The sequence below is a fragment of the Panthera tigris genome, chromosome E2 (genome assembly GCF_018350195.1).
Source record: "Panthera tigris isolate Pti1 chromosome E2, P.tigris_Pti1_mat1.1, whole genome shotgun sequence".
Classification (NCBI taxonomy): Eukaryota; Metazoa; Chordata; class Mammalia; order Carnivora; family Felidae; genus Panthera; species Panthera tigris.
Window position 1 is genome coordinate 34,926,563 of NC_056674.1, and position 15,223 is coordinate 34,941,785.

At 43.7% G+C, this 15,223-nt stretch overlaps 1 protein-coding gene across 5 annotated transcripts in view; it reads left to right on the forward strand.

Moving 5' to 3' along the window:
- GINS3 (GINS complex subunit 3) overlaps positions 1–15,223 on the forward strand; it is a 92,348-nt gene that overhangs the window by 28,619 nt on the left and 48,506 nt on the right. Inside the window, exons 2-5 of one of the 5 annotated variants that reach the window (XM_042970743.1) lie at positions 6,004–6,095; positions 7,806–8,011; positions 8,580–8,829; positions 12,896–12,968. The gene's annotated coding sequence lies outside the window, so the exon portion shown is untranslated. Of the gene's footprint in view, positions 1–6,003; positions 6,096–7,805; positions 8,830–12,895; positions 12,969–15,223 lie in introns of all 5 variants that reach the window. The other 4 variants (XM_042970742.1, XM_042970745.1, XM_042970744.1 and 1 more) reach the window with 4 other exon arrangements.

Here is a 15,223-nt window from a genome sequence, read left to right on the forward strand (position 1 = left end):
TAGATCATGCATGACCTGAGCTGCAGTCAGAGGCTTAACCGACTGAGCCACCCAGGTGCCCCTGGTTTTGGTTAGAAAATGTCTAACAGACCACATCCACACCCCTGAGGAGTAGCTTAGGAAGGTGAGGATGCTGGTGAGTAGGAAGATTTTGCTTTGAGCTTCATTTAATTGTGTACTTTCTTTTGAATAAGCACGGTTACCTTTATATAGTAAGGGACATTTATCCACTACAGGATGCACTGGATTTCCAGCCCTTCCGTGGAGATCAAAGGAGCAGAGTTAATTTTTAAAACATTCTATTATAAATAATTAACAAAGATTATTGTACTCCAAAAAATACATCATATCTTTAACATTTATCGGCCAGTAAACGCTTACTGAGTAAGAGTTAGAACAAGAAGATCTTTTTTTGGAACAAAATGTGATGTATCTAAACCAGCCAATTAACTAATTAAGGAAGGACTCCAAATGTCCCTTTCTATAAAACAAAACAATTTAGGAGAGTGTCAGCCTGGCTGTTAAGATATTCTGCCTCATTGCAGAAATTAACATCCTGGATTCATCCACATCACCTTATTGAGACAGACGGGAGGGACAGGCAACTTGGGGGCAACAAATACCTCACCTGACAGTTGGGACAAAAAGCAAGAAGAGGGTCGTAATTATGGCCCAAGTCTGCCCCATGGCATTCAAAGTCGCCCCCAATGCAGGCTCACTCCCAGTCTCCTAGCCTGCCCCCAACCACCCCCCCCCCCACTATCTCCTATGGATCCTGCGGTCTCAGTGGTCTCCCTGCCTCCGCCATCCATCCAGCACCATGCTACCAATCATCATAAGCGGTGCTTTGGTTAGGTCTCCCCTCCCTGCCCACAGGCAAGAAGCCCCCAGCAAGGCTACAAACTCCTCTGCCATTAGGCTTCTGCCAACCTCTCTAGCCTCATCCCATCACTCCCAGCTCCGGATACCCACCTCACCAAATCTCCCCATGTCAGCAATGCTTCCAGGAAGACCCACACACACACACACACTGCCGCCACTCCCTGTCCCCAACTCTGGTGAACTCTGTATATATTTTTAATATATAGTCCTTAAGACTCAAATTCCACCTTCACTACTTAAAACATCTATTAGTAATATGTGAGATATGTCATTATATTTTTAGCCCATTTGATTCTCACCACCCATGTGAACAGCAGGTACTATTATTGCCATTTTACAGATGAGGAAACTGGGGCTCAGAAGGGTTAAGACTGAGGGTCTGAACCCAGGTCTCTGCCACTACAAGTCCTGGGCCCCCATCTGCAGAGCCACTTGAGAATCATTTGTGGATGTGTGTGTGCTCTGCATGGAAATGTGAGATTCCTGAAGGCAGAGACTGTGTTTTGTCTGCCTTTATATTCCCAAGGTGGAGCAGAGGGCCTGGCCCAAAAACACAAGGCAGGGAGGGAGAGAGGAAGAGAAGGAAAGACAAGTCTTTGGGGTGTTTAGTTAGGCAGAATTGGGCATGGGCATCTCTGAGATTTCACTTCTTAGCTCAACAAATGTTCATTCAGCAGCTGCTATGTGCTGGACACAGCCCTAGTTGCATGAACCGAATAAAGTCCCCGCCTGCTGAGCTCACCTTTAGGTAGTAAAAGGAAAAATAAGTAAAACCGCATACAGAAAAATACAATGTCCATGGGGAGTGCCAGGAAGAAAACATGAAGCAGGCGCGACGGGGCGTGTGTGCTGTTCTGGAGGGCAGCCAGGGAAAGAGGCTGCTGGGGGGGTTGGGGAGGGGGGGCTGCGGTAGTGGCCCAGCATGCCACCAGTGTGGCAGCGTGACTCCAGTTAGGGAGCTGCTGGAACAGCTCAGACCAGGCAGGGAAAAGTAGGTTAAAGAGAGAAGTGGTTGGATTTGAGATAGATTTCGAAGCTAACACAGTAAAAGAGATCTAAACACAAACTTGGCCTGTTTCTTCACCATCACACACTCATGGGGGAGGGGGCACCATTTTCACTTGGTAATGTCTTTGATGAAGCCATTTACGTTATTAATTTTATTAAATCTGGACCTTTGAGTACATGGTTTTTTGTTTGTTTTTTTTTAAGATTCTTCATGATGAACTAGGAAATAAGCAGAAAACATTTCTTCTGCAGATCTAAAAAGACATTGGTTATGTAGAGGAAAAGCATGTTGTGATAGAATTGCCAGCCTAACTAGGCCGTTTATTCATTAGGTGACATCACTTTTACTTGAAAGAATGATTTGCAAACTATGATTATGCAGACTTGAGTGTTTGGCAGACATCTTCTTGAAAATGAATGAAGGGAGGCTGTCAAGGAAAACAATGGAAATATCTATGGGCAATGATAAAATTTGAGCTTTTAGGTGAAATTAACATTTGGAAAACCTGTATTGGCTGCAGTGAGATAGACAGCCTTCTAATACTTAAAAGAGATTTGGCAGTGATATTAACATACATGGTTTTTAAATTTTATATAATGAAAAAATTTGGAAAATCTGTACAATTTGGTCAATGAACAAAAAATTTTTTTTTTAATTTTTATTTCTTTTTTTAATGTTTATTTATTTTTGAGACAGAGAGAAAGACAGAGCGTGAGTGGGGGAGGGGCAGAGAGAGAGGGAGACACAGAATCCGAAACAGGCTCCAGGCTCTGAGCTGTCAGCACAGGGCCCGACGCGGGGCTCGAACCCACGAACCGTGAGATCATGACCTGAGCCGAAGTCAGATGCTTAACTGACTGAGCCACCCAGGCGCCCCTGAACCAAAATTTTCTAAATGACTTAAACATGATTTTACAAAATCATGCATGGGTAAAGATGCATTCAAAGAGTAAGTTGGACCAATGGATTTTAACATAACAAAGTAAAATAATTCATTGATAGGGTTTCAGATTCCACACTGCAGTTAACCTTTTATTTATTTAAAAAAAAAATTTTTTTTAACGTTTATTTATTTTTGAGACAGAGAGAGACAGAGCACCAGTGGGGGAGGGTCAGAGAGAGGGAGACACAGAATCCGAAACAGGCTCCAGGCTCCGAGCTGTCAGCACAGAGCCTGACGCGGGGCTCGAACTCACGGACCGCGAGATCGTGACCTGAGCCGAAGTCGGCCGCTCAACTGACTGAGCCACCCAGGCGCCCCTAACCTTTTATTTTTTTAAGTAGACTCCACACTGGCCATGATGTGGAGCTTGAAACTATGACCCTGAGATCAAGACCTGAGCTGAGATCAAATGTCAGACACTTAATGGATTGAGCCACCTAGGCACCCAAACACTGTAACCTTTACAGATAAACTCTGTGATCGAGTTTGGGTATAGTAATAAAGAAGGATCCTTACAATTATCTAAAAATACCATTAAGATATCCTACTTTTTCATAATTGGTTTATTATTTTTTTAAGTTTATTTATTTATTTTGAGACAGAAAGGTCGCACAAAAGTTCAAGGAGAGACAGAGAGAGACAGAGGGAGAGAGAGAGAGAGAGAGAGAGAGAGAGAGAGAGAGAATATCCCAAGCAGGCTCTGCACTGTCAATGCAGAGCCTGATGCCAGGCTCAAACTCGTGAACTACAAGATCATGATCTGAGCCAAAGTCAGAAGCTTAACTGACTGAGCCACCCAGGCGCCCCAGTCTATTATTTTTTAAAGAATTAAAATTTAAATAATAGTTTTTGAATTTTGTTTTAATTTCTAATAGGTAGTTTATTTTTGGTAGATATACTCTATATGACCAAAAGCTCTTTGGAGTCCCTAATAATTCTCATAGAGTAAAGGGTTCTGAGACCAAAAAGTTTGAGAACCACTTATTTATAACAATAATTTGTGTTTAGACCTTTTATTGGAATGCCCCACTAGGAGACTGACCTCAGGACCTTTGCACTTACTCCCTTTGACTACGTCAATTACCGTGTCCACTATTGGTGATAAAGGAGCGTTTGGAGGAGCCTTATTCATCACCTCCCCTTTTCTGACATGAGCAATTATCATTTTCTTTAACCTGAGTACTGTCCTGAATCATCTCTTATACAGAAAATCTGGATTGCCGATGTTCAGGTCTTAGTTTAAATGCCACAGGGAGACTTTGCCCCCTCCCCTACCCCACCCCACAGAGGAGAAATAGGCTCTCATGGCACCCTGTATGCTTCCCTCGCAGCACTTGACATCAGAGGGACTGTAGAGTTGCTTCTGAGGGTATCAGTTTCATTTCAGCCTCCTCCATTCAAAGTAGCTCCAGGAGACTGGTTTCCTGGTCTGTTTTGTTCATTGCTGGATCCTGAATTTCTAGGACATTTGTTCAAAGAATGAATAACTGAAAATGTGTGTTCATCTGTGTGTGGACCAGCTGAAGCTATGGGTTGTGGCCTTTGCAACTGTGCATATGGGCATGCAGCGTGAGAGCATGGCTGATACTTTCCATAATTGGTAAGAACACTTTAAAAAACTCAAACCACAGCAAGCTTCATTATAGAGGTGTTTTCCGGAGCATCTATAGAACAAGACATTGCTGTGTTGAGTGAGAGAGACGGGAAGGGTTGGAGTGGAGTGTGCTTTGGATAATCCCTCCCCCTCCTTTGCTCCTGCCAAGTGACCCCAGTGAAAGGAAGAGTAGAAGGTTGAAAGAAGGAACAAGGCCACCTTCTTCCTGGATCTAGGCCCTCCTCTCCAGGGAGAAGTTAGGGTGCAGATAAGGAATTTTGCCTCATATGGATTTGGAAAATGTGGAATTCAGAGAGGCCTAGTGTGGATTCAGTGGCAGACCAGAAAATAAGTTTTAATGATGAGGAAAGAAGGAAGTGATTGTCAAAATATGAATTCATTACGGCGTATTCCCTGGGGGCCGCTTTTGGCAGCAAAGGTAATTAAGCTTAAATTTTAAAGGTCAGTTTTAACCAGCTCATGAGGCAAATGGCAACGGTGACATCAGACATCATCCTGGTCCTCTGTATCTATGGCAACTGAATTTCAGAGCCGTGATTAAACATAAAACTGGAACTACTGCATGAGTCCCAGCACCAGCCCCAAATAAGTGTATGAGAAAGGGGAGAACTTGACGCATCCTCTAGAGATATTCTGCCCATTTACTGGGAAAATGAGCAACAGAATCTGCTATTCAAACTGCCGGCTAGTGAAGCCAGGTCAGTGGCCCCCGGCCTCCTCTGGGACCTTGTGTAAGAGGAAGATCACCCCCAAATCCATTGCTTTTCACTCATGTATTGGTCTTCAGTTGAAGAGTAAAGGTAGCTAGCACAGGAAGGTGATTACTTAGGCATTTTTAACTATTTTTTAACTGTTTCTTTTTCCTCATCACAAAAATGATTTCAAAAGAAACCAATATTTATTGTAAGAAATTTCTAAAATCCAGACAAATGTCAAGAAGAAAAAGTATCTGAAATCTCAATTGGGGTATTTCTTTCCTATTTTTTTTTTTTTTTGCAGTTTATTTATTTTTGAGAGAGAGAGAGCAAGACCAGGGGAGGGGCAGAGAGAGGGAGAGAATCCCAAGCAGGCTCCACACTGTCAGCTCAGAGCCCGACATGGGTCTCAAATTCACAAACGGTGAGATCACGACCTGATCAAGAGGCAGACGTGTAACCGCTGAGTCACCCAGGCGCCCTTCCTTTTTTCTATATATGCATGTATTTTATAAAATCAGAATTAATAGTATGTTATGATCTTTCTGCCACATCATTATTCATTGAAATATTTTGAATATGTTAATATTTTAACAGTGGCATAACATTCTATCACCTAAATTATTTTTATGCTTTGCCTCATTTCTTCCTAATTGTAAGATTAATTGAAGTGTAGTTCTTACACTTTACATTTTTATAGCCTCTTAGCACGTCCTGCTCAGGCCATCCTGCCCCTCGTGGAGGAGGTGGGGTTGCTGGCATCTGCTGTGTTGTCTCACCTCACTTTGGGTCCTCAGTGAAAGCTGAGAAGAGGTACCTCATTTTAGTCTCCTGTTTCTTACGTATCGACAAATTACAGGAATAACCAAGCAAAACCAGCAGAAATACAACAGTGCTGGTGGACTTTCACCTGCTTATTTCAATCCTTGCTGGACTAGATAGTGCAAAAAGGTAAGACAATTATAGTAACAATAATATAGTTAATTACTTAAATAATTATGGTATTTTATACTATAAAAATTTTATTAACATGATTATTAATAATATATGTGCTTATCAATAAACTAAAATAACAATATAACCAGTCACTAATATTCTCAACTGTATCCCTTGAAAAGAGTAGACTTCTTTTCAAGTATGAATGGAAAAAGTTATATAAAAATGAACCCAGGGGTACCTGGGTGGATCAGTCGGTTGAGCATCTGACTCCTGATTTCGGCTCAGGTCATGATCCCAGGACCACGCGATTGTGTCCCACATTGGGCTCTGCACTTAACATGGGGCCTGCTTGGGATTCTTTCTCTCTCTCTTTCTCCCCCTGCCCCCGCTCATACACACACTCTCTCTAAAAAAAGAAAGAAAAATGAACACGAAGGAAAATCCATTATATATAACAAATTAGGAATAGTACAAATCACATTCTCTGATCACAACACAATAAACCTAGAAATAAAAAAGTAGACGCAGAACATCAACCATTTGAGGATGTCAGCATTTTCTATCAAACTACCCTTGGACAAAAAATAAATGTATAGACTTTTGGGGAAATAATGCTGATGAAAACACCACCTTCAAAACCCATGGATAGAGCTACGCTCAGAGGAAAATGGGTAGTCTTGCCACGCTCCTTACTGAATAATAAAGAAATCTAAACTACAGCAGGCAGCCTAGTTTTCCCAAGAAACAGGGAGAAGGAATGTGGTTTTTGCTTTGGGAGTTCCCTGAGAGAGCTGGCCATTTTATTAAACTCCCCAGAGTCAAAGCTCTAGTCTAGGAAAATACTCAAAGAGGCAAACCAATAAATACCCCAAGTCCAAGGCTTAGTCAAAGCTCAGTAAATTAGACATTAGTGTTTTGTTGGTTTTTTTCTTAAATATAATTCACATACCATCCAATGCATCCACCTAAAATTTTAAATTCAGTGGCTTTTAGCATATTCACAGACTCATGCACCCACAACCACAATCAATTTTAGAATATTTTCATTACCATTAAAAAAAAATATGCCCTTTGGCAGTCACTCTCCATTTGTCCCCAGGAACTCCCACTCCAGCACCTGACAGCCACAATTCTGCTTTCTTCTGTCTCTGGATTTGTCTATTCTGGATAGAGGGAATGGGGGGGGGGTGACCTCTTGACGGGTGCAGGGGTGATAAGAAATCTCTGAAATGCAGTGCTTCTAACTAGATGGAGCCAGCTGGTTGCATGACACTGTGAATCTATTGAACGCCGCAGATTCGTGCTTTAGAACGGTCAAGTTTATATTTTGTGTACTCTAGCACAATACTAATTTTAAAAATCCAAACCAGCATTTGTGAAGTCATTGATCAGGATCATACCTAAGACTTAGTCATGCATATTTAAGTGAGTTATTTTTTGTCACATTATATTAAGAGAAACAACAAACACCAGCAGCGAAATAGCACCCCGAACAACAAATATTTAAGCTTATTTAACAAAAACAAGGAGTGTAGGCATTTTGTTTCTTCAACAGAAAAGTACGATAATTCTAACAAAACGAACACATGGAGTGAAAAACCGTTTTTCATTGTAATTACGGAATGTACTGTTGCATTTCCATAGACTATGCCGAGGGAAGGGGAGAGGTCTGGAATATCAGGTCATGAGGCTGTCTTCCCCCTGCTCTCTCTCTGTTTACAGATGAGGGAGGGAAGATAATCCTGCAGCCTCTTCAAGTCCTGGGAGCCTTCTCACTTCAGCAGCATTAAAACCACGTGGACATGGACAGAGTGAGCGATTGCCTCGCTGGCTGCCACCCAGCCTCTTCGCTTGCCCCTCGGGACCGCCCGGCGCAGCCAGTGGACGAGGGACAAATCATCGCCCCCACAGGCTGTCTGACCCTGAAGGTAATAACACTCAAAGAAATGGCATTGAATTCGAGAGCAAATTCAAGGCATCTGCCATGCTTGTGCTAAACATCCTCTTGTTTCCAAGTAAGGGAACATGATGGTCATTTTCTGAACGATCTGGGATTTTAGGAAGAAAATGATTCAAGAATGCAGCAATCAAGCATTCATGCGGTGGTTTGTGATATTGGCTGCACATGAGAATCATCTGGGGGCTTTGAGAAACCTCTGTGACCTCCCTGGTCCCACCCTAGACCGGCTGAGTCAGATGCTGAGGGGCCTTGGCTCCCCAGGTGGTTCCAACATGCAGAGCACGAGAAGCTCGAGAAGCTCGCTTCCTGACAATTCAGGTGGAAACAGCTTCAGCCGCCAGCACCGAAGCTACTCAACTTTGCAGGAATACACCTGTAGGAGGAACTAAAGCCCTCCCAAAGGACCCTTCAGCTGTTGTGCTGGGAAAGCTCTGGGCAAGCTCAGTGGTGGGGGGGGGGAACAAGATGCAGGTGAGCCAGGCTCCCGTTCACTCACCCACTACTCATCTGTTCACTTATTCGCTCCATGTTTCTAGGCTCCCCTCTGTGCCAAACCCTGGGCTAGGCCCTGGGGAAACCAAGTCAGAAAGAAGGCCTGGTCCTCCCTCAGAAAGCTCGGAGTCTGGCAACCAGGTGCGAGAGATGCTCTGGAAGAAGCCATGGGCTTTCAGGGGAAGGAGACTGTCACCTAAGTCACCTAGCCTGGCAGAGCAGGAGGAGGGAGCATCCTTGAAGACAGCTTTCCGAAGGAGGGGACACCTGACTGGAGACATGGAGATGGACCAGGTATGAGCCGAGTGCTACACTTCTGAGAGATAGCAGCAAATCCCCTGTGAGTGGGGTTCTCAGCCTGGGATGCACCTGGAACCACCTCGGAGCTTCTAAGCGTGTCCACCTCTGGCCCCAAGTCCAGAGGCCCTGGTCTAACTAGTCCGCAGTGGGGCCTGGGCACTTGTATGTTTTATAAATGTCGTAATTTTTTTATTAAGGTGAAATTCACATAACATAGAATTAACCATTTTAAAGCAAACAGTTCAGTGGCATTTAGTACATTCACATTCACCGCCTCTATTTGGTTCCAAAACACATTTGTCGCCCTAAAATAAAACCTGTATGCGTTAACCAGTCACTCCCCATTTCACTCTTACCCCAACCCCTGGCAACCATAAATCTGCTTTCTATCTCTATGGATTTAACTACTCTGGATATTTTACATAAAAGGAATCCTACAAAATGGGACCTTTGTATCTGCCTTCTATCACTTAGCATAATGCTTTCAAAGTTCAGCCGTGTTGGGGCATGTGTCAATACCTTATTCCTTTTTAAGGCAAGATAATAGTCCATCATACGGATATTGCACAATTTGTTTACCCACTCATCTATCGCTGGACATGTGGCTTGTTTCCACCTTTTGGCTACTGTGAATAGTGCTATGAACATTCGTACACAAATGTTTAACATCTATTTTCAGTCCTTTTGGGTATATACTGGACATATGTAGTTGTTTTTTGTTTTTTTAAGTTTATTATTTTGAAAGAGAGAGAGTGTGAGAAAGCACTCAAGCAGAGGAGGGGCAGAGAGGGAGGGAGTAAGAGAGAATCCCAAGAAGGCTCCGTGCTGCCCGCATGCAGCCCAACACAGGGCTCAATCTCACAAACCGTGAGATCACAACCTGAGCCAAAATCATGAGTCAGACACTCAACCAACTGAGCCACCCAGGTACCCCTGGATGTCTGTAGTTTTTGAAAGCTCCCTGAAGATACTAACATGCAGCCAAGGTTGTAAGTCACTAATTTGGAACACCAGTTGAATAGATTCCCAGGCCTTGCTCTGGACAGTCTAATTTCGCCACTTAAGGAATCTCTCTTCCTGGCCCTCTCTCTGCCTTGGCATCTCCTTCCTCTGCGTCGACAGGCCAGCCTACCTGTCAGCGTCAGGAGTGCCTCGGCCAATGGCCAACGTGCGCCTCATTAAGTGCAGGAACAACCCCTTCCCCTCCGAGGGAGGTCCCTCCCTGCCCCAGCCCAGCAGTCTGGGCTGGTTCCTCTGGGGATCCCTCCAGGTGAGGCCCAGAAGCTGCTCATCCTTCCTGCCTGGGCGAGCCCCTGCTCCTGATCTCCTGTGGGAGATTCTTGGGCACTCCTATCCCCCAAGAACAAATCATCACGTTTACCGATGGTGCAGTCTTGATTGATCTTTACAGCCCAAAGCCCTCTGACTCCGTAAGGACATATTAGGTCAGAGACACCTCCACCAGTCACATTCACAGGACATCCCAGTGTGAAGCATCGGTATTTCGCTATCAGGTGACCACACAGTTGTCACCAAGAGTTGTTCATATTTGTGTCACTAAAAGGCCCATCCTGGAGATTTTCCCCAAGCAAAGGAAGCCGCCCTAAAACTGATCAAACTCCAGATACAGAAAACTGACCACTTTCAAAAGGCACTTCTCCAGCTTCAAAAAAATTGAAGTGCGTGGGTTCCAGTTTCTTAGATAAACCCAAATAGTATGGATCCTGGCACCAGTGTCAAATTCAGGGACATCGTGGGGTCTGTGGGACTACTCACAAACATACCTGGTGTGAGCTCCAGCAGGGGTAAGACGGCCACCTTCCTCCCCCGACAGCTAGGGAAGCAGACTTGTTTGCCTCAGTATGAGGGGTCAAGGTGGCTCCAAAGAGCTTGAGAAATACAAAAATTTGACAATGCTCTTGTGTCACCTAAGTCCCATTCCATAAGTCAGAAAGCAAAACCACTTTAATACATTTAATCTAAATGTAGAAATACTTCTGGCATTTTACTTTTAGTATGGGTCAAACCCTGCTCGATGCATCAGCACATGTTATCTCATTTAATCCTCACAGTGACCATGTGAGGTAGAATTTATTATCCACATTTTAAAGATGAGGATGGGGCAGCCTGGCTGGCTCTGTCGGTAGAGTGTGCAGCTCTTGAGCTCAGGTTGTGGGTTCAAGCCCCATGTTGGGTGTAGAGATTACTTAGAAATAAAATCTGTATTTAAAAAAAATTTTTTAATGGTTATTTTATTTCTGAGGGAGAGACAGCATGAATGGGGGAGGGGCAGAGAGAGAGAGAGAGAGGGGGACACAGAATCCGAAGCAGGTTCCAAGATGTCAGCATAGAGCCTGACACGGGGCTCAAACTCAAGAACCATGAGATCATGACCTGAGTGAAGCTGGATACTTAACCAACTGAGCCACCCAGGTGCCCCAAAAATAAAATCTTAAAAAAATCATAAAGAGGAGGAGCTTGAGGCCCAGAGAGGTTAATCAACTTGCCCAAGGTCACACAGCTATTAAGTAATGGATCTGGGATGCAAACCTAGATCTGTTTGACTTCAAAGTATGTGGTTCTAAATGATGGATATTCTCTCAAAAAGTGTATTTTGGGAAAGGAATGACCTACTGATCGGCACAGATGCTGCACCCACTCAGAGCGGTAAGAAGGATCTAAAAAGGATATCTACTGGGCGTGCTTAAAAAATAGAACGTGATGTAAGCTAAGTGCTAGACTGTACGGTCTGTAGGAGGCAAAGGACCCGGGGAACATCCCTAGTTCACAACACTCAGCACCGTGCTGGGTACGAGTTGTGCTGGCTGAAATTGATCGCCAATGACATCCCACTTGATCTTAGATTGCTCTTTCAAATGTAATAACTAATAAATCCATAAAGTTGCATCTTTCTAGAGCTTCTATTCCACAAGGTAAGCTTGTAAAACATCATTCATTTTGGGCAACACAAGTTGTTCCAGAGGCTAAGAGGATTCCAAGAGAGTGGCAGCAGAAATGGGAACACTCTTTCCTCACGTGGGTAAGTTCTGGGCTCTCATTCTTTCCTGAGGTGACCACACACATATTATCACCCATCCATCGTCCAAGAAAGTCGAGCCAGGGAACTCGCACAGTTAAACATTTCCATCCGCAGGCCGCCTGGCCAACCAAATGCCACTCTGGCACTTTCGTGCGGTGATCATTTAGGCCGGCAGGCGGCGATCTTGCCCGCGACATTCTACCTTCGCGGTTTCTCAACCGGGCAGCTAGATGCGGCACTCAGGCCAAGTTAACTGAAAAGGTTTCTCGGCTGAGGACTCCTTGGCACAGCTGGTATTTGCAATAGCAAAAGAAAGTGTCAGAAGCAAACGTGCTTTCTCTGCTTTCTCATGACTGCTTTTAGGAGGAACTGCTTTAAAAAAAGAAACAGAATTGCTTGCTTTTGTCAACTTTCTGAAAATGTATTATTCAACTAATTAAAACTTGAATTACAATCTTGGTGGGTTGGGTTTTGTTTTTTTTTTCCATTAATGTCAGATGGCCTTTTCATCTGCCTCATTTTCCAAGGTAGTTTAGTATCTCAACTTCCTTCCTACCTTCTTCCTTCCTTCCCTCCTTCTCTCCTTCCCTCATTCCTTCCTTCCTTCCACTTATTTATTTTTTTTTAATGTTAACGTTTATTTTTGAGAGAGACAGTGTGAGCATGAGTGGGGGAGGAGAAGAGAGAGAGACACACACAGAATCTGTCTCACACACAGAATCCAAAGCAGGCTCCAGGCTCTGAGCTATCCACACAGAGCCCATAGCCCAACGCAAGGCTTGAACCCACAACCTGTGAGATCATGACCTGAGCCGAAGCCCGACGCTTAACGGACAACCACCCAGGCGCTCCCGGACTTTCTTTTAAATGAATTCTCAAAATAGAGTCTGAACAGGCTGACTGGCCTTGCAGGAAAATGTCTGTCTGCCACTGTCACCCTCACTGGGTGGCAGCATTTAGAACATTATTTCTGCTTCACCAAAACTTGGGGTTTCAGCTGCTTTTCGGTTTCCCTTGCAGAATCTCATGGACGGGACAGGGTGTGAACCCAGGAGACGGAGAAGGGTACTTGTTTTTGTGTTGGAGATCAAAGGTAAGGTGCTATTTGATAGAAATTCTCTGCTGCTCTCAAAACAAACAAAACCCACTTAAAAACCAGTAATTTCATGAAGACCCAGGATGTCAAGTGGCACAGAGAGGCAGAAGGGGATGACGCTTCGAGATCGGCAAAGACAAAGCTCTTTACAGAAGTGGTGTTTAAACCCCGTTTTGGTCAATTTGAATAGATAAAAGTCACTGCTTGTAAACTGGAATTGTAAATGAAAGCTCAAAAAATCCAAGCCTCAAAGGAGAAAACTGTAATCAAAATTCGTTTTTTTTTCTTTTCATGTAATCTTTATTTTTTTAATTTAATTTTTTATTTTTTAAAATTTATATCCCAATGAGTTAGCATATAGTGCAACAATGATTTCAGGAGTAGATTCCTTAGTGCCCCTTCCCCATTCAGCCCATCCCCCCTCCCACAACCCCTCCAGGAACCCTCAGTTTGTTCTCCATATTAGGAGTCTCTTCTATTTTGTCCCCCTCCCTGTTTTTATATTATTTTTGTTTCCCTTCCCTTATGTTCATCTGTTTTGTCTCTTAAAGCCCTCATATGAGTGAAGTCCTATGATTTTTGTCTTTCTCTGACTAATTTCGCTGAGCATAATACCCTCCAGTTCCATCCACGTAGTTGCAAATGGCAAGATTTCATTCTTTTTGATTGCTGAGTAATACTCCATTGTATATATATACCACATTTTCTTTATCCATTCAGCCATCGACGGACATTTGGGCTCTTTCCATACTTTGGCTATTGTTGACAGTGCCGCTATAAACATTGGGGTGCATGTGTCCCTTCAAAACAGCACACCTGTACCCCATGGATAAATGCCTAGTAGTGCAATTGCTGGGTTATAGGGTAGTTCGATTTTTAATTTTTTGAGGAACCTCCATACTGTTTTCCAGAGTGGCTGTACCAGCTTGCATTCCCATCAAAATTCATTTTTAAAAGATCATCATGGGAGCCTGGGTGGCTCAGTCAGTTTAGCACCGACTTTGGCTCAGGTCATGATCTCGCGGTTCATGGGTTCGAGCCCCACATGGGGCTCTGTGCTTGCAGCTCGGAGCCTGGAGCCTGCTTTGGATTCTGTATCTGTCTCTCTGTCCCTCCCCTGCTCACACTCTGTCTCTCAAAAATAAATAAACATTTAAAAAAATTAAAAATAAATAAAAGGTGATCAACACACAACCCTTTTGGATTTACACACATTAGAGGTATTCCAAACTCATTTGTTTGGGAAGATGAAAACAGGCATCGCTACTCAGAGCACAGATGAGTTTTTCCGGAAGCTCACCTGGAAATGCAATTGTATGATGTCCATGGAGTTAGGAGTAAGCATTGAGCAAGTAGAAACACTGGGATGAAGTGTGTGCTTGTCTCACTCAAACCTTTCTCCTGCAAGAGAATTCTGTTTCCACCTCGCTGGCAGGATGGGGCTACTCCCCACTGCTTGGGGGAGCCTTCTCTCCTGCTTTTGCCTTTCCCCTAACTTTGAGCTCCATTTTGTTGTCTCAAGGAAAACCACAGTGACTGTCTTTCTGTTTTGCCCCTGACAAGGAAGCCTGTCCTTGGAAAGGACAGAACTCAGACCAGCTCCCTCGTTTACAGAAGCGGGGCTAGTGACTTGCCTGGGTCACCTTGACTTACACAGCTGGGATAGAAGCAGCAGATCTGATGTCTGGTTAGGAGTTTTTTCCTTTGCATCCCAAGTGCCTAAGACCAACCTGGTGCGACTGTGCATGTAGGAAATTGCCTTGGAACATCTCATGACCAAGTCCCCAGAAAGTTCTCTCTGGGCCACTGACAGAACTTAGTTCCCGTGATGTGAAAACCACAGGAATGGTGAATTTGCAGAATATTCTGTGGGGGTTTTTTTTATGGCTATAATCTGATTAATAAAAGACATTTTAAAAAATAATAATTTGCATAAATACCCTGGCTTTTTTATTAGAGTCTAACCTTTTTGAGGGTAGAGAACGTGTTATATTCATTTCTATAAAGTCTATAATTCCCTCTCTACTCGCACTTGATGTCCAATAAGTATTCCTTGTTTGATTGAATAGGGATGGCTCTGAATTGAAGCCTGGATTGAAAAATTCAAAGCAATGGCAGGATTTTTCTTACCTCTGACTTTTAGCCCTTTTTCTCCCTGTGACCAGGCCTCCTGGAAGTTTTCCTCTTCTCTCTTAAACTTTTTCTCTGTGACACTCATTGGATATCTCGTCACATACAGCCTTTTCCTGTTT